This window comes from Triturus cristatus, chromosome 10 (genome assembly GCF_964204655.1).
Source record: "Triturus cristatus chromosome 10, aTriCri1.1, whole genome shotgun sequence".
In the NCBI taxonomy this organism is placed as follows: Eukaryota; Metazoa; Chordata; class Amphibia; order Caudata; family Salamandridae; genus Triturus; species Triturus cristatus.
In genome coordinates this window covers 338387737-338413697 of record NC_140593.1, presented here as the reverse complement: position 1 = coordinate 338413697, position 25961 = coordinate 338387737, and positions in this window count along the sequence as shown.

Sequence of the window (25961 nt, the reverse complement as noted above, 5' to 3'; positions counted from 1 at the left end):
AAAGGTGTAAAGTGTCAACTCTGGATATCTGGTCACGCCGGACTGGGACAAAGACATAAGTTCAGGCCAACCACAATGGAGCATGGGCCGGCTACAGGGATTCTGTTAGGCCAACTGAACAAAGTACCTTCAACCCTGGTTTGCAGAACGGTGAATGGGTAAGAATCAAAGATGCATTGCACAGCCAAAGCAGTGTGTCAGTTTCGAGATGTAGCGAGGCTGTGGTGCGAGGTCCAGTTGTGTCATCACCAAATATCTCATTGAGAAGGGCCTGCGATGCAAAGTCCAGAGTCGGGGATGGAGAATCAGTCGGGGCGATGCGTCGGCTCTGAGGAGCTAAGAGGCTGTGATGAGTCCGGCGTTGTTGTCGAGGGTGCCGTTGTCGAGAGATGCGAAGGCCTGCACCGAGCATGCTTCGTAAAGAGGCGGTTCTGAATGCGATGCAGGCAGTGGCAGTGAGGATGGTCTTTGTGATGGGTCGAATACACGCAGTAGTAGAGATGCATCAGTTCTGCTCAAGGTTGCATCTCACTGCAGAGGAGATGCATTTGTTCAGCTGGATCCACGGATGCTGGCAAAGCACCTTGAGCTCACATCCAAAGTTCCAGGACTGAGAGGGCACCACTTGGCAGGGTAGACTCACAGCTGGCAGAATCCAGGTGCAGTTACAAGGTTGTTGGAAGCCTGATAGGTCCCTGAGGAGGCCAGCCAACTTGCCCTTGGAGTCACACTAGGTCCTGGGTCCAGTCCTTCTCACCTAGGAAGGCGGGCAGCAGGTCTGCACAGCAAAACAGCAGCAAGCAGTAGTCCAGCAGAGTGCAGCTCAGTAGAGTTGCAGTCCTTCAGCAGCACAGCAGCCCTTCTTCCTGGCAGAGTATCCCCTGGTCCAGAAGTGTACTGAAGTGGTGGTGTCTGAGGTCAAGTATGTATACTCACTTATGCCTTTGAAGTGGAGGAGAAACTTCTAGAGGTTTCTGTTTGACATGCTCAGGAACCCTGCCATCCCTATCCAGGGCCCCAGACTAATACAGGGGATAAGCACTAATTTTTGTGGAGGCAGGACCCAGCCTATTCAGGTTTAAGTGGAGTTGTGCCCAGCACTTCAAATCTCGTCCTGCCAGCGATTGCCCACTCCGGCATACCTAAGCTCTCTATTGAATGTGGCTGTCTCGGAGGAATACACAAAGCTTAAATGTCGGCTACACCCAGTCATTTGACCCCAGACAGGCTACAGGCTCTAAGTGGTTTTGGCAGGATGATGCCAACTTTCTAAAAGTAAGATTTTCAAAATTTTAATTTTAAATGAGACTACACCATAAATTTGTATTTTAAATAGGTTTCCAGAAACACCAAACATGAACTGGCTACCCCGTTCCATTACATAAATTACAGCTTATTAAATGTAATAAGGTAACTCTAATGGTATTCTATGGGAGCGGTAGGCCTTGCAACAGTGATAAAAAAGTTAAGAGTTTTTCACTACCAAGACATGTACATGTTCACATTTTTAAATACATTGCACCTTGCCCTTTGGGTTGTCCTTGGCCTACACTAGGGGTGACTTATATGTACTAAAAAGGAAGGTTTAGACCTGGAAAAATTTATATTGTCCCTTGTCAAAATGGCAGTTTAAAAAACTCATCACACAGGGTGCAATGGCAGACCTGAGACATGTTTAAATGGCTACTTAAGTGGGTAGCACAAACAGTGCTGCAGCTCACTAATTGCATTTCATGTACAGGTTCTAGGCACATGTAGTACCACACTACTAGGGACTTACAAGTAAATTAAATATGAAAATTGGAGATAAGCCAATGTTACCATGTTCTAAGGAGCAAGCACATGCACCTTAGCACTGGTTAGCAGTGGTAAATTGTGCCTAATCCTAAGGCCAGCAGAGATTTGATCAGTAAAAATAGGAGGGGTGTAGGCAAAAGGTTTGGGGGAAGACCACCGTAAGGCTGACAGGTCTAACATGTGTTCACCTCAGCTGAAATTGGAGAGAACTACCCAACCTCATGGGAGGTGGAAAAACCTGATGAGACCAGCAGCATTCGGGGGGTCTGAACCCGGACGGTGTTCCGCCATAAAGTTAATTCCTGGTAGAGAGATGGACCACCTCAACAGTTTGAGATTCTAACCCCTCATTTGCATCAAGTATCTGAGGGGCCTGCGGTCTGTCGGAAGCCAGAAGTGAGTCCCAAACAAGCAGTCTCAGCTTCTTTAGTTCCCAGGACACGATAGCAGTCCACCTCTGTTCCCCGGATAGTAACCTCACACTCATGTAGGCTACAGGCTGGTCTCAACCCTCCTCATTTAAATGTGACAATAAAATCACTCTGCCATGCTCTGAGGCATCAGTTTGCACAATAAATTCTATTGAAAAGCCAGGGTCCTTGATTATATGGCCTGTACACATGGCCTGTTTGAAGGAGTCAAAGACTTCTGACAGGCCTCTGTCCAGATCACCTTTCTTGACTGCTGTTTCAAAGTCAGCTCAATTGTGATATATCCCTTGAAAAACCTCCTATAGTAGCCAGTGAGGCCTAGAAAAGTCCTCACTTCTGCTTGCCTTTTGGGGGACTCCCAGTCCAGGATGATTTCTATTTGGCCTGGAGCGGCTGCACCTTACCACTGCCCACTAGGAATCCCAAGTACACAATTGAACCCTGCCCTATCAGGTACTTATTTGTCTTGATAGTCAAGTCAAAGAATTCTTTATTTCGGTCTGTAAGGACATAGAAACACCGATAAAAAGTACAGCACAATTCATACATTTAAATTGCCCAGAAATAAAGTGCATGTGCATTACAGTGTCAAGAATTCCATATAAAATGTTTAAATGTAATGGATATATAAAAAATAAACATTTGTAACATTCAAATATAACAAAATAAGGTTAAAAAGGATTACCAATCACAGAGATGGGATAAAATGATAGGATTGGGCGAGCCCTAGCTTTAAAATAGCTCTATGTACACACCACATAGAAAAATAGATAATGAGAAGTACGCAATAGACATGCTTGTATCATATTTTAGTATCCTATAGGCCTGTGCGCAGTGATTTGCTCCAAGGTTTCTACATAACTGTAGTAACCATCGGTGTCTCGCCTACTTGTATGCTGGACAGAAAAATAATACATGTTGCTCCGTCTCCAGTGTATTATTACAGACCGGGCTAATCTGAATCAGAGTACCCCCCCCCCCCCCCCAGTTATTTGTAAATGCAGTACTCCATGCCTAAGCTGTAGATAAACCTTTTTTAGCAAGGGCAGGCTGGATGTCATCAAGAGCAGATTCTAACCTGTATTGCTCTTTAACCTCTAAGAGAGTTGCAGTCAATGCACCGGTCGTGGAGTTCCCCTTTATATGGTTGAGTTTGTATTCCCTAAAGCTCTTTGACAGGGCCTTCCTGGATATTGACAAGCAGCTTTCTTCAGCACTAGCCCATAGGCCGCCCAACCCCATAGCTGCTAGAGAATTTTTAATATAGACCAGCCATGGGATTTTACTTGCTCCCTGTAAGTTTATCACTTCCTTCAGCTCTTCTTTATAGACGCTAGTTCTGGGGTACTCCATAAACATCGCCAATGTAAGAGGGATCTGAGGGCAACTTCCTCTGCAATTGGTCTGACCCCAAGGTCCATTTGGAGCGGCGTGAGCGGTGTGCTTTTGGGGCGACCCAACAGTTGCCTGGCACAGGGATTCTCAATCTTAGATAGAGGGTCGGATGGCTGATGGCCCCAGATTTCTGCCCCATACAAAGCCGCCCCCCTAGCTTGTACTTTATCACCAGTCCAACCATTTTATGAGTACACTTCCTAAGCATCTTTGCTAATTCCCCTCCCCCGTTGTCTGGGCCAAATTTAGGCTAGCCTCCTCTATTTGTACGCCCCACTCCATTTTCTTGGTGAGTGTTATTCCCAGATATTCAAAGACGGTCACTTTCTCTAGTGGTTTCCCATCTAACTGGGGATTTGGTTGTGTGGTATTTCCTGCATTAAAAGCCATATATTTGATTTTCTGAGAGTTTATCTCTAAACCCCTACTTTTGCAAAATGAGTAAAAAATATCTAAGGCCCTCTGTATTCCCACAGGGGACTTAGATAGCATGAGGGAATCGTCGGCGAACATCAAGGCAGGTACCTTGCGGTTCGCCAACCTAGGAGCATCTATATCCCTCCCTGCAATTAAGGCCTCCACTACGCCATTAATAAATAGGCAGAAGAAGGGCGGGGCCAGCACGCACCCTTGTCATACCCGTCTGTCTATGGATATGGGGTCAGTGAGCGCACCGTTTTTTCCGTGCCTGATTTAGGCAAAAATACATTTGTGGTGCCATTTCAACTGGTGGCAAAGATACAGAGGGGCACCCAGATCTGATAGAATGGCCCACAATATTCCCCTGGGACCAAATCAAATGCCGATTTTAGGTCCACAAAGATCAAATAGAGGCTGCTACCCTCCAAGGACACTGTCTTCCAATACAGTAGTTGCAGCCTAGAGATGTGGTCTATTGTGGACATTCTGGCTCTAAAACTGACCTAGTAGGGGCTAAGTATAGCATACTCTTCCATCCAGCTCTGTAATCGGCCAATCAGCACTCGTGCATATATCTTCTGGGTAACATCTATGAGGCTGATTGGGCGATAGTTGGCGGGACGGAGTGGTGAGCACTTTTTATAAATTGGAATAATTTACATCCCCAACCAGGTCGTTGGAATCGACATTCCCTGCAAGATAGCATTAAACAGAGTCCATAAGTACGGAGCCCATATATTAGGCTCATTACGGAGGAGGTCGCAGGGATCTTATCTAGGCCTGGAGCCTTAGATGGCGTTACCCTACTTAGGGCATCTGTTATCTCTTTTGAAGAGATTACTGGTGCATCAAAGAGGGGTGACTGCGAGTGGGGGCACTCATTTGAAGCCTGCCATGCGTCACCCTCTACCCTTGCATATAAGGACTCAAAATGGGCCTTCCAAACCTCTGCCCCCAAGTTTGGTTCTATTGCAGATTTACCCTCTGTACAGCCAATATTTACTACATTCCAGAAAGTCCTCATGTTCCTGGTACATAAGGCACTTTTCAGGCTCTCCCATTTATCTCCCTCCTATTGTTTTTTTGCCACTTTGATTATATTTTTATGGGCTATCCGCTTGTCTTTTATTAGAAGCCTTTTTTTGGATTTAATAGGTAGGACAAGTGCTTGCTTAGCCCTGCGGCAATCACCACTATACCAAGGTTCCCCGTGAAACCCCTTTTCCCTAAATCCTGTGTTAAGGCAAAAAATACTTGCCAAATCAGTTACTAGGCATGGGTGGTTGTCCGCGATTTCAAAAAAGGTGCTGGAGGAATCAACAGTTCCACTGAATTCATTTGCAGCCTCAAGATATGGGATGACAGTTTGGTAGAGGGAGGCCAAGTTAGGGATTCGCCTTCATATACATCCCTAGGACACGGCGGAACAATCTCAAGAATCAAGGCATTGTGGTCCCTATCGTGTCAGGGCACGATCTTAAGATCAATTACCTGGTGCCAGGATTTAGTATCCACCAAGATGTAATCTAAAATGGAGGGACTTCCCAGTCTGTTATAAGTATATTTCGCCGGGAATCAGATTTTGTGCACCCATTACACGCCCTAAGGGAGAGATTCAGTAAGATGGTGTTCATTTGAAGTTCCAATGGGGTCCAGGCCCGAATTGCCGGAACATTCGGCTCTGGAATGGCCCAATGCAGGTCCTCCTCACTGGGGTTACCCGCAATCAGGTCGTTCAGGGGTTCAAACTGGCAATTAAAGTCACCGCCAAGGATCACCAGGATATTATCAGGAATAGTGTGCAAGTAAGTTGTCAGATGATCGAGGGTTGTAGACTCCTGGTCGTAACCAACTGGACGGGAATAGACATTGATTACAGCTATTCTGATCTTAGCAGGGAAGCTCAAAATAATGCAGATTATATCTCGAGAAGATGTCTCAACCTCTTTTGCTGTGCACCCCAGGTGCACGCCAATCCAAGTACAGAGTCTCCCTGCGGGTCTTCCCCCTTCCCCCACATGAAGCTACTAAGCTTTAGGTCACATAGCCTAATCTGTGGGTATCCTCCCTAGCCCAGGTTTCCTGGAACATGCAAATGTTGTTTCCTTGGATAAATGCTCCCCACTCCGGATTATCTAATTTGGAAGTGAGGCCCGTGTTATTCCAGGATAATACATGGAGCTTGGGTACATCATTTCTTGGCTGTGTGGGACCAATAGGTTTCTCCACAAACGGCCTAGAGCCCATCCCGGTACTGGGATGATCGACTCTAGGGAGTGTGGATTCTGAAATCACCCGCTGTTGGCTTTTAGGTGCCTGTGGGGGCCTCGAAGGTGTGCCTACTATGATACAAATACTAGAAGACCCTTGTGCTCCCGCGCATTGGACTCTTCTCTCTCCAACAGCCCTCTCGGTGACCTGACCTGTTTTCTGTCTAGAGATAACAGGACTCTTGGATGACGCCCTCCATTCTGAAAGATCCCACCAGTGATCCCTCTGTGATTTTAGTTCCATTTTCAGTGGCTGCGCTAATTTTAGTCAGTCTACTGCTTCTAGGGACGTAAATTGTCTTGATAGTAAAGCATGCCTGTTGCAGGGTCTTTGGCACTTCATGGAGGTGAAACGGGTGGTCTTCCAAGCTGCTGTTGAAGACAGCAAGTAAGCAGCGCTGAAGGCCTCCACTTCAGACAAAACCTGGTTTTCCAGGCTCTGCAAGGTAACAGTTGCGTTTTTCAGGTCAAAGGGCATTACCTTCAATTGGAAGTGGCCCTGTGGTATGAAAAATGCAGACCTCTCTTAAGTCCCCTCAGTTAGGGGAATCTACCAGTACTCGGAAGTCAAGCCAAATGTACTCAGGATCTTAGCAGCCCCCAACCAATCAGTGAGCTCATCAGTTCAGGGAATGTGGTGGGTATCTGACTTTTTGACTGAATTGAGCCCCCTATACTCCACAAACAACAAGAGTTCAACAGGCTCCATCACCCACATCTTCTGGCCAGACTGAAATTTGACCAGAGTGGACTTCTGGTCATGCCATTGCTTCATCACCTTCAGGCTAGCTTCTAATTTCTCAGAAGCCTTCTTCCGGAACTTCTGCATTTGGGTGCAGAGGGTTAGCATGTAGCTAACCACATCCTGAGGGGGTTTCTTGGGAGCTTGCTCCGGCTCCTCCTACATCAAACTGAGAGGCCTCCTTACAGGATGATCATGGAGGAGTTCAAAAGGGCTGAACCATACTCCTTTCTGTGGTACTTTCCTGTAGGCAAAGAGTAGACAAGGCAATAGGACGTCCTACTTCCATCTCATGTTCTCTGGTAGGCCCATAATCATGCCCTTGATGGTTTCATTGAGCCTCTTAATAAGCCCATTAGTTTAGAGGTAGTAAGGTGTGGAGAACTTGTAGGTTATCCCACATTCCTTCCACATGGACTTCATGTACGTAGACAAGGAGTTGGTGACCCTGTCTGACACCACTTCCTAGAGGAAACCCACTTGGGTAAAAATACCCATCAAGGCCCTAGCCACTGCAGGTGCAGTTATGGTCCTTAAAGGGATGGCAAGCCTGATAAAGCCTGAGGCTTGCATGCCAAAAGGAGAGGGCAAAACATGTGCTGGCAGCATCACGCCCAAAAGTTGACAATATACTGAGTAATAATAATCATATCTCAGGATACATGAAATGGACTGGAAACACAAGCATAATAAATTAGGATATTATCACAAATCAATTAATATTTGGCATCATATTATGTGTACTGGAAAGTGAAGTGGATTCTGGATACTTGAGATCCGTTTCAATGGACAATAAAACATTTTCTAAACAAAGATATCATTGCTGGATCCCTCTCTTTTTTTATTTAATTGTGTCATTATATGCTACTTCATGTTAAATAGGGAAACATACACTCCATATATCAAAATGATGTTGACAAATGAGAGGCATTGTAGGTCCTACTCTTATGGAGTATAAACAATTTAGCTAACTCATTAATTACTACCAGGAACAGACCAAAGGCATTGGAAAGCAGGCCTAATGTGGGTCGGGCAAATAAAAACTTCACACTTTAAAAACAAAGATGGTGTTCAGCAAGTATGGTCTTGATCCTCTATGCCTGAGCAGTGCTGTATGGCCTGAGACTATGAATGGGTTAGCCTCTGCAACAGAGCCTGCGTGCCGCAGGGAGGTAAGGAGAAACGCTTTACAATATTTCTGCAGCGTGTTTAACTTTCTTATAGTATGCCACAGTTATTGCACATGAAAATGTATTTGTCTCATTTGATGTAACCCCTCTTTATGAATCTGTATGAAACATGACATGCCAACAGACAGCTGAACATGATAAATGGCTACCAAATTGCATGGTAATTTGTCAAAACATATCACAATTATTAGCATATTAACTCTTTTTTTAATCTCCCCTTAACTTTGCATCCCTTGACGGATCTGTATGAATGAAAAATATTAGCAAGCTAAATATTCTGGGCCTCATTTACAACTTTCTAATGCAGGGCAGCACCATAAGGCTTCTTACTGCGCTGCCCTGCGTCAAAAGGAAAGGGCAGGTATGTAGATTATTAATGAAATACAGTGCATTCCTGTCCTTTCTTCCTGTGCCTGCGCACAAATTGGTGTTGGCATTGTTGGCACAATTGTTTTTGTGTAGGAATGGACACCTTCCAGCACAAAAACATTAAATGGAGGTGTTTTACTCATTCTATATCTCCTGCACATTGCAGCACACATAGAAAGAGGAAAAAACAAGAAGAAATAATGTTTATTTTCCTCATTATGCCTCCCCTGGGAAGGCACACAGTTTTGGCACGTACCCAGGTTTACAGATCCTTGTTAATCTGGGAAAACTCGATGGGTATTGCGTGGGAAAACCAACCTCAATGCCCATAGAATGCTTTCTTGACGTAGAGTAAGGCAGCCCAGCACTTTGCGCTGCCTTGCTTTAGTCCATATCTATGAGGGCAAGCAAAGCCATGCAGGGTGGGTTTGCGTCGCCTCATAGATATGATTGAGAGGCCTGCACCACTGGAGCATCATAAAAAGTGATTCTCTGGCCGCTCAGTCCTCATCTAAATGAGGCCCTCTGCAACATTCTGTGCAAAATTGTCGAATGGTGCTAAAGACTAATCAAAAAACACCTAAAGAAATAAGAAATTTGATATGTCCTTATATTCATTGTAAAGGAATTAGGTTTAAAAGAAAAAGGAAGAATAAAGGTAGTGAAATATTCATTTCACTGACTAACTCAAGTTCTACATTTCACTGTCTTTAATTATCGCACCCTGAAACCTCCAGAGGATTAACAGTCATGCAATGTGACTGGGAAATCAAGAGAGCAGGTTGTGAAAATGAAAATGTACACAGATTTCACAATGCCCAGGCTTTAGATAGCAGGGGTATATCAATCATGTTAAACAGATCAAAGCTGAGAGAGCAGAGCTAGCATTCAGTCTACATAGACCTTTCAGCAGCAGACTACAAGTATTTTATTTAGCTCACATTGATCTCAGAGGATCAGACTTCAGAGAGAGGTGTGTGTATGCATGGTGATACTAATGTCATAAAAACCTGTCAATATAGATCATGATTTTTCTGTCAAGTTAGTATTTACATGACAAGGATAAGAGCAAAAAGCACCTTTGAATACCAAGGAAATAATTCTATATTATGAACAGTATGTGTGGCTGACTCCTCATAAAGAATTACCCCCACCCCACTTTTTCACTTCCAGTACAGACACCAGCTGTGTCTCCAAAGAATCAGCTTGTCAGTTAAATCATGTACTTTGATATGCTATTGCTTCACATAGACAGGCTCAGATTTCCACATAGAGTCTAAATAGTGCTTTTATTCTTCATTGAGCAGCAGTCAAAGATTAAAATAATTAAGACAAGATTCATTGCTTGAAATAAATAGTTAATCCATTGCAAGGTGCATAGAATTAATATAGAAAAAAGTTAAAAGGTAGAGGAAAGAAAATGGGAAGATATACAAATGTAAACACCTAAGGAGTGCATTATATATTTAGATCATCTCTCTATAAATGAGAAGAGAAAAAAGGAAAGAGAGGGGAAAAAAAGGAAAAAAGAGCATGATCTTCGAGAATTGTCAAAGTCTAACCCCTCAACGTTTATTTGTGGTTATTTGGAGGAACATGTCTCTCTCAAATTTCCCCAAGATCAATTTAAATTGTTGCAGATTGTTCATACAATACTGTCATTCTCCTTAGTAAGAGAGTTTTAGGACTTGTTGCATCCACGTGTTTATGGCCACGTTTCGAATAGCCTGCCATTGACATGCTATTTGTAGACATGATAAAAATAAAGCAAAGTATATGAAATTGTGTTGGTGAGTTATGTTGACCATTATGATCTATATGGGATTGAATTCCATACGATATCCACTTATGGCTGCACTTGTGCTCAGAACTGTTTCTTAAAAAAGGTTAAAGCCAGGTGTTTCTTAAAAAATGTTAAAGTGACAAACTTATCTTTCCTGGTCAGGGGAAGGAAGTGCCATCTCGGACAAAACCGAGGGTCAGACTTTAGGGTCTATTGGAACATTTTTGATAGGGTAACACAGAAGTCATATACTAATTTATATTGAAGGAGTTTGTGTTTAAAGAAACTATATAGTTGAAAGGCCATGTTGTAGAACGTAGAAAAATTATCTGGCGAGATTGAGAATTGAGCCATTCTGACCATTTCCTGGTCCATCGCATATTTTAATCTTCCAGAATGCTAAGCCAATGCCTAAGATTTCAAGTGATGATGTTTTTATGTTTAAAACGTTTTTATTGAGACAAAACAAACCATGGGGGAGGGGGACAGGAGGCAGGATACGTGGAATACAGTCAAAGAAGAAGGGATGCATCTCCAGAGGGTTGGCAATAGGTGAAGCGTTGGCTCAGAGGGAAGAACACAGTAAATGAACGCTAGAATTACAAGCTGTGGAATCCCACGCGCGTATCCGACACCCAAAAGCAGAGCAATAAAACCCCCCCCAATCAACCCCTCAACAGAACACAGTCCCCCCCCTCCCATCCCCCATCCTCCCAGTACAAAAACAACAACACTCCCCCCTCCCCCCGTCCTATGGTCCCGCAGCAAAGTAGCCCTAACCAGGAAGCCCCGCACAGCCCCCCCCCCCCCCGCCGGGGGTCCCCATCTCACATGTAAGCTAGTCCGCCGGGGTCACCGGCGGCCGCAGCCTGAGAAGCCTAAGATACCTCGGGCAGGTGAGCTCCCGGAATTCAGTGGACAGCAGCGCTAGAAAGGGTTGCCATAGCTCCTCAAATTGGTCTATCTCCCCCGCAACCGTAAGCGACAGCTTCTCCATCCCCAGCACATGCCAGAGTCTGTGCAACCAACCGGTGATGGAGGGGGCGGTGGATGTGCGCCAGTGGATCAGAATGTTCTGAACCGCAGACCCCAGCGCTATCGCAATCTGCCTACCCCTGCGGGACTTCAGTGGGTACATTAGGTCATTGGGGAGGCCCAGCAGGACATACGCCGGGAGGCGCGGCAGCTCTATGCCAAAGTGCTCATCCACCTCGTCCAGAACTTCCTTCCAGTAGGCGGTCAGCACTGGGCAATCCCATAGGATGTGTGTAAGGGTACCTTCCTGCCCGCAGCTCCGCCAGCACCCCTTGTCAGTGTGTCTATGCATTTCATACAGTCTCTCCGGGGTGTAGTACCAGTATGTGGACACTTTAGTGAAGGTTTCCGTAAGGCCCGTGTGGTATGCAGAGTGCCGCGCCCGATACGCAATTTTGTCCCATTCCTTGTGGCTGAGTGTCCTACCCAATTCCCTGTGCCAACGCTCCCTCCCCGGATTGTAGTAGTGAAACGGCGGGGGTTGTAGGTGTTTGTACAGATCAGTGATCAGTTTAGCGTCGGAGGTCCGAGTAGCCAACCACCGCTCATACGGTGTAATTGGACGGGCGGCGGCGGCACGCACCTGAGGCTGGAGGGCCCAATGCCGAACTTGCATGTAGCGCAATCTGTCCAGCTCCGTCAGGCCGAACTCCTGGCGGAGTTGCTGAAAAGGAACCACTCCTTCCGGGCCATAGATCTGGAAGAGTGCCCTGCAGCCCGCCTGCACCCAGTGGGAGAAAACCCCCGGCTCCATCCCAGGGGAGAAGTCCGGGTTGCCCGCAATGGGCGTGAGCGGCGAAGGGAAGGTGGTAAGGCCCCGGGCCTCACAGACCGCGTCCCACACACGCAGGGGGACCCGCGTAACAAAGGAAGCGTAAAGATTAGCGGGGCGGTGCGCGCGGCGCAGGAATGGAACCTCTTGTAAGGTGCGGCCCGCCACTGCCTGGTCTTGGAAGAGCCAATGTTTGTCGGACTCCCACCTGCTCCACTCCACCAGATAGCGGAGCTGTGCCGCCTGAAAGTACTTACGGAGGTCCGGAATGCCGAGACCCCCCGCTTCCGGAGCAAGCGTGGAGAGGACCCTCTTCATGCGTGGCCTGCGGCCCTGCCAGACAAAGCGGGAGATGTCAGCCTGCATTTGTCGTATCCAGCCCACCGGGGGTTGGAGTGGAAGGGCCCGGAAAAGATATAGTATCTGGGGCAGCACCGTCATTTTGACCGCCGCGATTCGCCCCAGCCAGGACAGCAGGCCCTTGTTCCAGCGGCCAAGCTCGTCCTTGATCTTCCTGCTGAGGGAGGCATAATTGGCCGTAACCATCTCCGACAGTGTAGGCGCCAGCAGAATCCCCAGATACGGCACCGTGGACGAGGACCACTGCATGGGGAAGAGCCGTTGAAGATCCCTCCTGGTTTCCGCAGCCAGGGACACGTCCAGTGCCATCGACTTGCTCATATTCATTTTAAAGCCGGCCACCCCCGCGAAGGCGTCCAACTCTCGGAGGCAAGTAGGCAGCGACCTCCTAGGGTCGTCCAAAGTCAGCAGGACATCGTCCGCATAGAGACTGACGGTGTGGACGTACTGGCCCATCCGGACCCCGACAGCATCCGGATTGTCACGAATCCTCTGAGCAAACGGCTCCATGTAGAGGGCAAACAGGAGCGGCGAGAGAGGGCAGCCCTGCCGCGTGCCGCGCTCGATGGCAAAGCTACCAGAGCTACACCCGTTTACCCGCACCGACGCTGAAGGATGCTTATAGCAATTAAATACCATGGTGCGGAACTTATCGCCGATTCCCAGTTTCTTAAGGACCCGCTCAAGATACGGCCAGTGAACTCTGTCGAAGGCCTTCTCTGCATCAACGGACAACAACATCCGCTCCCCCGAGATCCTTGAGGCCTTCTCCAGAACATGTGTCACCCTCTTGGTGTTGTCAACCGTCTGTCTACCGGGCACAAAACCAGCCTGGTCCGCCTCCACCAGGTCGGGGAGGTGTGGACCCAGCCTGGCTGCGAGAATCCCCGTGTACAACTTGAGGTCGACATTTAGGAGAGAGATGGGCCGGTATGAGCCGCAAAGGGCCCGGTCCTTCCCAGGCTTCGGGATTACCGCGACCGTCGCCCTCAGGAGATCCGGAGGGATGGCTCCCGGTGCGGAGAAAGAGTTAAACAGCCGCGTAAGGACAGGGGCCACGGCCGTGCAAAAAGTCTTGTAGAATAGCGACGTGAACCCGTCCGGGCCCGGGGCCTTGCCATGTTTCAGCCGCGCAATAGCTGAAATCACTTCCTCCACATGGATGTCCCGCTCCAGGTGGTCAGCCTGAGCCGGGTCCAGTACCGGGAGGGTCACCGACTCCAAATAGCTATCGGTCTCCCGTGGCGGGGAGGGCTCCTCAGCATACAGCGCCTCGTAGAAGCCGCGGAAAGACTCCGCTACTTCCGCGTCCCCGGAGACAACCCCCCCGTCCGCGCCCACCAATTCTTTCACGACGCTGCGCTGTTGCGCGACCCGGAGCCGGTGTGCTAGGAGCTTGCCACATCTGTCCCCCCCAGTGTAGTAGGCATGTTTCAAACGTAAGGCGGCGTACTCCGCCCTATCAAGATCCAGAGCCGAGAGGAGCTTCCTCGCTGCCTTCAACTGCCTCCAGACCCTCGGCGCTCCCGTACGGCGGTGGACCTGCTCAAGCTCCCGAACTTGAGCCGTCAACTCATCCCTCTTCAGTTGTCGCTCCTTATTCTCGGCTGCAGAGATAGAGATGAATTCCCCCCGTAGGACGGCCTTCAATGCCGCCCACTGTGTCGCCTGCGAGGTGTCAGTGTTGCTATTGTGAGTGAGATAGTCCTGTATGACCTCCCCGATGCGTTGCACCACCGATTTTTTGTGTAGAAGTGTGTCCCGGAGGCGCCACACCCCCCGAGAGGGGGAGGCCGCCGGCCACTGGAAAACGCCGATAACTGGAGAGTGGTCAGACAGGGTCAGGACCCCGATGTCCGCCGCCGTGGCAGCGGCACGCATCGGTCCACTCACCAGGAGGTAGTCCAGCCGTGAGCAAGTGCGGTGTGCGTGCGAGAAGAAAGAGTAGTCCCTATCCGTGGGGTGCAGGGAGCGCCAGAGATCATGCAAGTCCATGTCCGCAATTCGGGCCTTCCCAGCCTGGGACAGTTCCCCCGTCTGCGGGAAGCGCTGCGCCGATCTGTCCATCCCAGAGTCAAAGACAATGTTGAGGTCTCCGCCCAAGATAACGTGTCGGTCCGGGGAAGCAGTGACATCCACCAGCGCGGAGTCTAGGAAGCGCTCCTGGTGCTCGTTTGGGCTATAAACGGAGCCAACCGTAAATGCTATGCCTCCCAGGCTCATGCGATACGCAAGGAGCCTCCCCTTCTGTTCAGCACACTTATGCAACACCTCCCCCCGAAAGGAGCTCGCTAGGAGAATGGCTACCCCTGCCGTCTTGTTCGCTGCCGAGGAAAAGAACTGGGTGGGGAACTTAGCAGAGCGCATCCTGTGGCAGTCTCGGGGCAATAAGTGTGTCTCCTGCAAAAGGCAAATGTCCGCCTGCGTCCCCTCCAGCAACGACAGGATCGCCCTGCGCTTCACCGGGTTATTCAGACCCTGAACATTAAGGGTCACTACCTTTAGGCCCGGCATTCCTCGCAAGGATCGGGAGCGCCATGCAATGGGTAGGGAATCAGCGGGTGGGGCGCGCGGGGCCGCAGCGCGGGACAAGCCAAGACAAAGCGGGCAAAGACAACATCGGACGGGACCTTCCCAACCCCAAAACAACCCCCTCCCCCACCCAAAACACAACCTTGGCAACTAGCCATCCCCAAACTCAAACACCCCATAGTCTCAGTCAAGCCCCAAAACGGGCAAGTCCGTAGAAAATAGCAAAGTGGGCGTCCAGCCACTCACCTCCGCCCGCTCCCCCCCAACCCCCCCGCCCCGTGCCAAGCATGTTAAGAAGCTAAAGACATCTCCCCCCGGAGTGTATGTTAGGCCGTCAAGGCCACGCTAGAGGAGCCGATCGAGTCCCCGGCCGCCGCCCTCAGGGCGTCTGCCATGTCCGCCCTAATGGTAGGGGAGTCCGGGCGCCCTGCACTGGTCGCTGAGCGCCGCCTCGATGACCTCCGCCGATTCCGTCCCTCCGAGGACCTCCACGACGGCGTAGCTCCCTCTTCCTCCGCTGCCGTGAGCCCCAGGACACCACAAATGTCTTGCAAGGAGCGTAGCTGATGCAATACCCCGTTCCACCGAAAAATCAAGCGGAAGGGGTGACCCCAAGAGTACGGCGTCTCATGCTCGCGCAAAAAGTCAGTGGCAATCCTAAAGGACCTGCGTTTCTGTAGAGTGATGGCAGAGAGGTCCTGGTACAGCGCCACCGGCCGATCCCGAAAGGTCAGGGGCTGTTTCCTGCGGGCTTCAGCCATGATACGCTCCTTTAGTGGAAAGTCGGGCAGGAAGGCCAGAATGTCCGGTGGGGGTGCCGATGGCTGGCGCTGGCGGCCAACCCTATGCGCCCTGTCGATGCTGATGGGAAAGTCCGCGGCCTCCCCCAGGATTTCTCGGAACAGGGCCCGCAGATAGCCCCCCAGATCGGACCCCTCATCCGCAGTCGGCACGCCACGCACTCGGATGTTGTTCCTCCGAGATCTGTTCTCGAGGTCCTCAGAGTGGGCCTGGAGCTCCACACACTGTTCCCGGAGGCGAAGAACGTCCTGCTGGAGGTGGACTATCTCCTCCGCTCGCTGTTGGCCCTCCGTCTCCACCGCCTCCACACGCTCACCTAGGCCCTCCACCTCTCTGCGCACTTCTCGGACCTCGCTGGCCACCTCCCGCTTCAGTGTCTGGAAGTCCTCCCTGAGGGAGCTAAACAGTTCCTCCATGAAGGCCCTCGTGACGGGTGGCTCCCCTCCAGTCACATCCGCCGGAGCCCGGGAGGGCCCCGGCGAGGGCTGTGTCCTGTCCCGCAAGTGCTGGGCCCTGCCAAGCATGTCCGGCAGAGTACGGTCCCCTTTCTTCGGGCCTCCTTTCCCAGCCATCGTCAGCTCCGCAGTCGGGCCCCGATCCAGGCGCCCCAGAGATGCTCAGCCGCCGGCAAGCACTCGGGCCGGGGGATCCCCCACAAGTGAGGTCGCTGCGTCACAGGTGACAAAATGGCGGCCGAGCCCGGTCACCGTCAGCCGCAAGAGCTAGCGTGAGACAACCAAGGGGGCCGCAGCGAGGGGGTCCCAACAGCTCATCCCTCCGGTAGTCAAGACAGCAATATCGGGAGGTCGTGTGCAGCCAGCATCCAGGGCTCAGCGGAGGTCGCCACCACTGCTCCTTCGGGGACAAAATGGCGGCCGGGCGGAGCAAGCCACACCGACTAGGCCCGGCGACACCCCCGGGGCCTCCGAGGCGCCCCGCCGTGAAATAAGTTCCACCACCGGCCCCCGTTAGTCACGCACAGGGGGCCAGATGATCCGGCCCCAACAAGGAGTCCGCCGTACCTCGGCTAGGGGTCAGGGCCTCCGCAGTGCCAGGTGTCGCCGTCACCAGTCCGAGTGCCGGGGCACCCGTCCCAAGCCCTCCACACCGTCGGGCCCCTTCCCGCCAGGCTCCTTCAGTCACCGTCGAGCGGCGGGCCAGATCCCCTCCAGACCGCAGCTTTCAGCACCAGGCCCAACCGAGGCGCCCGGACAGCTCTCCAATACGCTCCGCCCCTCGGGCTCACCGCCGTCGTCCCCTGATCTCAGACGAACTTTTGGGGGGGTTCCCCCGGGGCGATCCGGACCAAAACAGCACCGATGTGTGCCCCTGATGTTCCGCCACGCTCCTCTCCCGCGCCGAGCCTCAGCGGGGGGAGAAAAGCATAACAAAAAGGCTTTAGCTTGGCCGGGCCGGAGGAGCTACGGGAGGAAGCGTCCGCTCACCCCGCCATCTTGGCCACGCCCCCCAAGTGATGATGTTTTATGTAGAATCAAGAAGACCTCATGTGATTCTAGCTGAATTTTGGTTAGAAAATCACTTATCTTTAAATATTGAAATAATTTGTTATGTGGCATGTTAAATTTTCGGCATAAAATCTAGAAGGATTTAAGGACCATTGGGTCATATAGTTCATGTAGCAACTGAAGATCATATTTATGTTATTTCGAATATCTATGGCAACATAGGATTATTCCAAATAGGTGCATGGCCACGGAGGGGGGCTGGGCACGGTTTCATTGATTCAGATAATGCCAGCCATTGCATAGTTCCGCCAATCCCTTGAGCTTAACATGTTTTTGGGTGTTTTACGAATTGGTGAATCTAACAAGAAAGAATAGTGGAAAGTAGAAACAGAAGAGTTCATAAGGCCTGTCATTTTGAATTAGTTTGACTAGACGCTGAGCTAGCACCACAAAGTAATATACCTGAAAGTTGGGGAGCTCTCACCCTCCTCTTCCCAATGGAGCGCAGAGTATGGGGAGGGTTCTTTGCATGCAGATGAAAGAAGATAAAAGAAGACAATACAATGGGGGATATGCAGGAAAAGCTCAAAATAGGTCGACCAATTTTGGAAGCTTTGCCATTTTTAGGTCGAGCGTGAGCCAGCGCGCAAGCGCTGCTCTGCGAGGAGCTGAGGTAGTTCAGCACGGAGGTAGTAGGAGAGAAGCCACCCCCACTGCCCGCCCTGATTTTTCATTGGCTTGTGTGTTTGTTCTTTGTAAATGCTGTCTTTTGATTCATTATGTGGCTTGTTAGTCCCACCTTATGACAGCTATGTCGTCATTTGTATCCTCCCATGGCTACTGGCCCCTTTACTTGTTTGTTACATGTGCTATGTACTATTTACTGTATTGCGGTTCCTCTGGAAGTCTAAGAGGCCAGTAAGCAGCTGGAGCCGGAGCCCACCGCAGGAGACAACCAGGTAAATGTGGAGTGTCTTTTCCCCGCACCGTCCCATTGTCCGTGCCTTCTCCTCTCCGACCCTGCCCTCCCAGTTTCCGTGCCTTCTCCTCTCCGTCCACCCCTGTACCGTTGTCCGTGCCTTCTTAACCTCCCCGCTCGCTCTCCCGTTTTGCCAATCATTTGAAATGCAATAGGTCTTGCGTAAATTGGAGCCCTATTGCATTACAAATGCTTGTTATAAAAGGCTGATGAGTGATAAGGGAAGAGTTTCCCATTTTTTAAGACAGTGGTACAGGTCAAGGACTGTGAAAAATATAATTTATGCACACATAATTTCTAGAGTTTTGCATTACATTTGTTACGCAATTTATCTGACAATATGCCATTGTGCCACATCACGTAATTGTGACTTTTTTGGGGTAAAAATTCTATTGTGGGAGAATGAGAGGAATATGACTGATCCAAATGTGAGTGGCTCTCCTTCTCCTCAGGCAACGTTTGCTCCAGTTAGTAGAGCAAAATATGCCTCATGCAAAAGACAGATATGAGGATATATTTCACACTGAAAAATAGTGCAAAATGATGAAGACAACGTTTTGCATAATAACACAACATTCTGTGCATTTTTAGGGTATTTCAATTTCCACTAACTAAATTGGAAACATTTTATCCAGGCCCAGTCAGCCCATTCATAATTAAGGGCTCTAAGCTTACCAAAGTTAGATGTTAATCCAATTCCTGAATATGTAAGTGGGGGTACAATAGAAGTTCTTGATATAGCTCCATAGACAATGGGATGGATCTGGATCTTCTCTTTGTTCATAGTTTATCATGACAGGGAGCCTAAGAGGAGAGCATGGTGTTCAATGGCAGGAAGAGTCTGTAGATAGTTGATAGTGATAAATAGGACATCATCAGCATAAGAGCCATCAGAGCTAATACTATTGGTGGAATACTAGTTAGTGGCTTCTGAATGGGTATAAGAAAGTGTTCCATTTACAGAGCATAAATAAAAGGAAACGAAGGGCATCCCTGGGGCTTGCCTTAGTCACATCAAAAGGAGCAGGGGATTGGCCATGGATGGATTGCCCAATACAAATGGTAAAGTGCTTCAATCCATCTGGTGAATTAGGCTAGGAAGCCCATCCACCTCATTGCGGCTAATTAAATGAAAGGCTTTTTCAGCATTTAAAAAAAAAAATGTATTAGCATTTAAAAAAAAAAAAAAACACACATCCAATGGCTTACATACAAGTAACAGACAGGCCGTGGTACAACAACATCCGTCTTCCAGTTCTGTAGCTTTGTAACGTTTCCTAAAAACACTTGGTCTATAGTGCAGCTGCTAAAAATAATCAATCGACTTGATACAGTTGTGGATATTGAATCACGTATTTCTAATAATCTCTAGGCTTTGCCCCAGTTGGTAGCTCTTCCTCGTATGTTTGCAGGGTATCCTTACAATACGCTAAATCATGAATCCATTGCCTAATTTTGGGAGCCTGCCTACTGCTCCAGCACAGTGATATTCTCCTTTTGGCCAGGAGTAACGCAATTACACAAAACTTACGCTTATTGGCACGTATTTCAGGTATCAGCCCCAGCAGACATATGCGAACAGTACATTCAATGTTAATGCCCACCATAGTACCCAACATCTGCGTTACCTTTAACCAATACTCTGCCACTGCACCACAAGACCATGCCAGGTGTATGAAATCTGCTCTTTCTGCACTACAGCGACAGCATCTAGAGTCAGTCCGCAGACCGTACCTATGAAGCTTTGCCGGAGTGTAATAGGTCTGATGAAGGTACTTATAGTGCAGCATACGCAAATTTACATTTGGCGTTAACAAACCAGTTAGTGAGCAAGTCATAGCCCATTCTTTCATCATCAGTGGATCGGCTAGACCACTGTTCCATTTCTCCAGTACTTTGTGCGTAGTGTCCGCTATCTCTTCTTGCAATTTTACATATAATTTCGACACCATACTTTTAGCAGTAGGGGTGGTGAGCAATAGTTGTAAAGCAGACAATTGCAGTGGCTCCGCTGGGTAAGATGGATATAACTTCTTCAGGGCACCTTGTAGCCTATGAAATGTAAATTTGAATAATAACGTTTGATTGCTTATAAATGAAAGCTCATCCAATGTTTGAAATAACCCATTGCTAAATAAATCCCCCATGCTAGCAATGCCCACTTGCCTTAGCAGACCCATGCCCACTTCTTCTTGTGTAACTGATAGCTCTGGATGATAATGTAGTGGCAGTGCTGGGGCATATAATGGTAGCTTATGCGCCTTTCTATCCATTGTTCGCACGCACTATTCGTCATATCTATAGTGTTTATATCGCGGTTATGAAGTGGGAGCCTATGGTGGGTTATGATACCATTTAATGGAATCGGAAACGCATCACCTTCTTCAATTGCAACATGCGTGAGATACGGGATTTGGTGATACCAAAAATGCGCATATTGCGCTTGGGCACATAAATAATAAAGCAAAAAACCCGGGACCTTGAACCCACCCTGGGAATAAGGCAGCATGAGAGCTCGTAGTTCGATCCTGGCCTGTTTACCTGCCCATATTAGGCGAAGGACCATTGAGGATATCCTACGAAAACCCGCAGCTGGAGGCTGAATCGATATATTATTAAAAAGATACAATAATTTAGGTAAAATGCCCATCTTTACAATGGCCAGTCGGTCAGCCAGTGATAGCGGTAATTGAATCCACCGCTCTATTTTCCCTTCCAGCACACCAATTGCCCTTCCATAATTAGTACGAATTACAAGTTCTGGGTCGCGATGATACCAAACACCTAAATATTTTACTGGCTCTGATTGCCACTCTATTGGATATTCGAGAGAATGCGGGTGGGTAGTGTCTGTTAAGGGTATAATTAATGATTTGGACCAATTTATTTTGATGCCTGATTGCTGCTCAAACTTAATATATTCCCTCAGTAAAGGATTCAGATATTTCTCAGGATCTCGAACGTATAGCATCATATCATCTGCATATAATGATATATGTAAAGGCCTCTGTGGAAATTGAAGCGCCGAATAGTGATGCCCCTGCCGAATTTTACATGCCAACGGCTCAAGTGCTATCGCAAATAACAATGGGGACATCAGGCAGCCTTGTCTTGTCCCCCGTGCAATAGTTATGGGTTCAGATATGTATTTGTTAACTCTTATACGCGCCGTTGGCGCAGTATACAGTATTTGTACCCATTGGATAAAAATAGGAGGAAATCCCATTCTCCGTAAAACCGTGTGTAGATTGGGGCCATTCTATAGAATCAAATGCTTTAGCAGCATCTAAGAGTACCACAGCAGCCTTAGTCGTAGGAGTCAAATAATGTGCTAATGCAAAGAGTGTTCTGGTGTTATGAGCTGTTGACCTGGAGGGTATAAATCCTGATTGATCCGGTAACATTAAATTAGTCATTAACGGTTGCAATCTAGTGACAAGAAGTTTGGCTAGGATCTTAGCATCTACATTGATTAGGGACAACGGCCGATACGAATCGCAATATTCTGGATGTTTGCTTGGCTTCAGAAGAGCAATTAATAGGGCTTCTCTCAATGTGGGCGGTAGTATCTGTTTTTCATGAGCATCTCCGTACATCTCAACCAAATGATCGCCAATTGATCAACAAAAGCGTTATAAAATTCACACGTGAACCCATCTGAGCCTGGTGCTTTCTCATTTGGCAGGGATTTAATAACTTCAGTTACCTCTTCCACTGTAATAGGCAAGGACAAGGAGTCACGCTGCGCGTCGGACAGCCACGCTATCGCTATGTCAGCTAGCTAATCCATTATCTCATCAGGTGAGGCTGTAGGCTGCGACGCATACAATGCTCCGCACGCATGCATAAATTCCCTCAGTATACCCTGTGCACCATATTGCAATTCCCCATTACTATCCCTAACCGCCCGGACAGTCTGTGGCGCATGACCGGAGCATATTTTAGCTGCCAAACTTCTACCGGATCTGCCTCCCTCACCATATTCTCTCGCTATCTGACGCTTCACTATGTATTTAAGTTTGTCTTCGGCATATGTTTGGTATTCTGATAGAACAACCCTAATGTCACCCAATGTTTTGGTACTTTGTGTGCGTTCATATTCGCTCTCCAGGGCGCGTAGCTTGCCCTCACGCACAACAAGTTGCTGTCGTATATCTTTAAGAATGCCAGCATTAGTACTTATGCAGATTCCCCGAATTGTAGCTTAAAAGCTTCCCATAGCAGGCCAGGATCATCCGTAGTGGGTTTATTTAGCTCAAAGTGCTCCTTAATAGCTTGACTTATGGCGGTTGCGTACACTGAATCTAGTAAAGCCTTCACATTGAACCTCCAACTAAATGGGGGGGGTACATAGTGTGGCAGATCCAAGGATAGTAAAACTGGGTTGTGATCGGACTAAGTCCTGGGCAGGTGACTCACAGACCTCGTCCATAGTACTATGTCGTCCGAGCCCAACCAATAATCTATACGGGACCAACTGCTGTGTGCAGCTGATGTATGCGTGGCCTCCCTACGCTCAGGGTTTCTGACCCTCCAAATATCATTAAGAGACCTGTCGGTCATAACATCTTTTAGCTTACCCAAAGCCCTTTTGTGGGGTTCAACCGTGGTACCCGACCTGTCAAGGCCATCTTGTAGTGCTATATTAAAATCACCCCCCCCAAATCAAAGGGATGTCTGGCAAATCACTAAGTTTGCACCACATTGTATGATAGAATTCAGGATCGTCAATATTCGGGCCATATGTGTTAAGTAAAGCGAGTCTCTGTCCCCGTAGCGTACCTGTAATAAGAACAAAGCGCCCCACATCGTCTGTGATGGTAGCATCTATATCAAATAGCAAACCCTTTTTAATCAGGATAATGACCCCTCTAGAATAGGAGGAGTATGACGAGCAGTGTATGGTCTCCACCCACCTGCGCCCAATGTGACTGTTAGAAGTGGGTTCAAGGTGTGTCTCCTGCAGGAGGACAATATCTATTTGTAGTCTGTCCAGATATGCAAGTATTTGTCTAATCTTTTTTGGCTTATTAAGCCCTCTCAGTTTCCAAGTTAACAAGTTTAAGTGCTTAGATTGTGACTTCACATCAGTCATCATTAGCCAGTGACACCCATGATATTATGATGGATTGCGTGCAGCCTGCACCTCTCCCAGGTCCTAGGAACGGATTACCAGCATTATGCAGCTTAATGTAACTCTGGATTTCAGCGATGTTTCTCATGCACCTTGGCCTGCATAACAGTTCCCAACACCAACCCTCCCACCCACCTCCCACTTCAGCACCCCAACCATGCCAAAGACAGTTCCCAGAAGAAGAAAACAACATAACCTAACTTGGTGTGGGGAGCATCCGCGCAGTGGGTCCACAAAGAGCACACAACTCCATCCAACTGAGTGGATGTGGTCAGGTATACATTAGTGATGCGAACTAGTCATTTCCTGCAACATGAAAGTCAGCATAGTGATCACCATTCGGCTATACCTGTTTTGCACAATATACAATCTCAAACAGTCTATCTTGTCTCCATATACTCCAAGCAACGCAGGTCCGGACAGCTAATTGTGCTAGATCTACTGTAACTGAGTGCATGGTACGATCCAAATGCCCCATCCCGCTGAAGTCTCCCCAACATCCCATCCACAGGTTCCGTTCTGTCTGTCATATGGAATTCAGCAGGGGTAGCCAAGGAGTCTATGTACATGAGCCCACAACAACTATTCTTACTGTCTAAAGCAGGACCATACCGAGGCGCACAAAAACACCTATCTGAAATCTGTAGCATCCCCATACGTAACCCCCCTGACAGTAGAAGAAATATGAGAGTCACAACAGTCCTGAGCTCAGGGATAACATAGGCCTGATAAATTATTAGTTCATTCTCTTCTGCCTACTGCAGTCCCCTGGCCTACACCAGCATCCTGAGTCTCTTTATCCACCCAAAGTATCAGCAGTTTAATCTGGCAACTCAGTACAGACACAGGCCTTACCAGTTCATAGCGCTGAAGGCCCAAGGTTTACCTTACCCCGTATCAGCACTCAATCCGAGTCCCGGCTCTGCTCTGCTCGCTTTTGTTCTTTGTGTTTATTGCTGATCTTCTTGATGAAGTCTTGTGCTGCTTTTGGCGTCTGGAGAAGCGTAGAGTGGCCCTCATATGTCACTCTCAGGCGTGCTGGGTATAACATAGCGTACTCTATTCCCAGGTCACGCAGCTTCTTTTTCGCCGGGTTGAATTCTTTCCGCGCTAGTTGGACTGATAAAGTGAAGTCAGGGTAGAACTCCAGCGCATTACCCTGGTAGATTATCTGCCGTTTTTCTCGAGCCAGCCGCAGTATGACATCACGGTCCCTGTAATTGAGGACCCGGGCAATGATAGGTCTTGGAGACGTGCCGGGCTTCGGCCTCGGGCCAGGGATCTGTGGGCGCGTTCGACCAAAAAGATCGTTGAGAGGCATTTGGCACCGAACACGCTACGAATCAGTTCCTCAACATAAGTTTCTATCCGTCCTGTGTTGGTTGATTCCGAAACTCCCGCGATTCTAATGTTGTTGCGTCGAGATCTCGCTTCCAAATCTTCTGCCTTATTTTTGATGACGTCCAGCAGCTTCTCCATTTCCGTTCATTTTAGGTTGTGACGTGCAATTCATCTTCCACCGCAGCGATACGATTTTCAGCTAGACGTTCTCCATGTCCATCCAGCTTAGCCACTGCGCCGTACATCGCCTAGGCGCAAACGCAGTGTAATACACGCCGGGCATAAAGCACGTCCTCCAGAGCTGATAACAATAAGCGGCGCCAACAAGGAGTGTATAGGCTATATCATCACATGTGGGCAGGGCAGGTTAAACCAGCACAGGGGCACTGCTGCGTCAAGGCTCCGCCATTACCGGCACCAGGTTATGCTTTTCCCTAGTCGTTAGCGGTATCCGCCATTTTGTGCCAATGCACGAGTCCCCTCCGCCCAGCAGTCTCTCATTCTCGGTGCAGTGTAAGGAGCCCTCACTGATAGCGTGGTGCGAGCGCGATCCTCACCTCCATAGATCAATCGGGGCACCATCTTAGTTCGACCCAGCGTTCCTCCGCACTCCGCTCCTTACCCACTCCGATCCAGCTATGCTTCAGGGCGCCGCCATCTTGCCACATCGTACCTCACCGCTCGTCCAGACGCATTTAACAATTTCTCTGACTTGTAGGAGTGCTGCCAGCCTTACGCTCCAACCATTTCAGGGACAAGCTATTCCAATCACATTTTCTGCCGCTTTTTAGCCAATTTCAAGCCCGCAAACCACTCTCATAACCACATTATGGGCCTGACCGGCGGAGCTGTCTTAGAAGGCAGCCATTCTGCATTGCACCCTCTAGCGCCCCCAGGATTTTTCAGCATTTAAAGCGATCAACGATGTTGAGAGCTGGGTAATTTGGGCCCAGTTTATTAGAGGAGCTGTGAAATTGTGGTGTCTGTCCATGAGGAACCCACGTTGTCCAGGTGAGACAAAGGTTTCCATGACCCTTCCAAATCGGAAAACAAGTAGTCTGGAATATATCTTACTCTCTGTGTTAAACAGTGATATTGGCTTGCAGGAATCTAATGCTAATTTAGGCTTAACCATGTTAAGTAA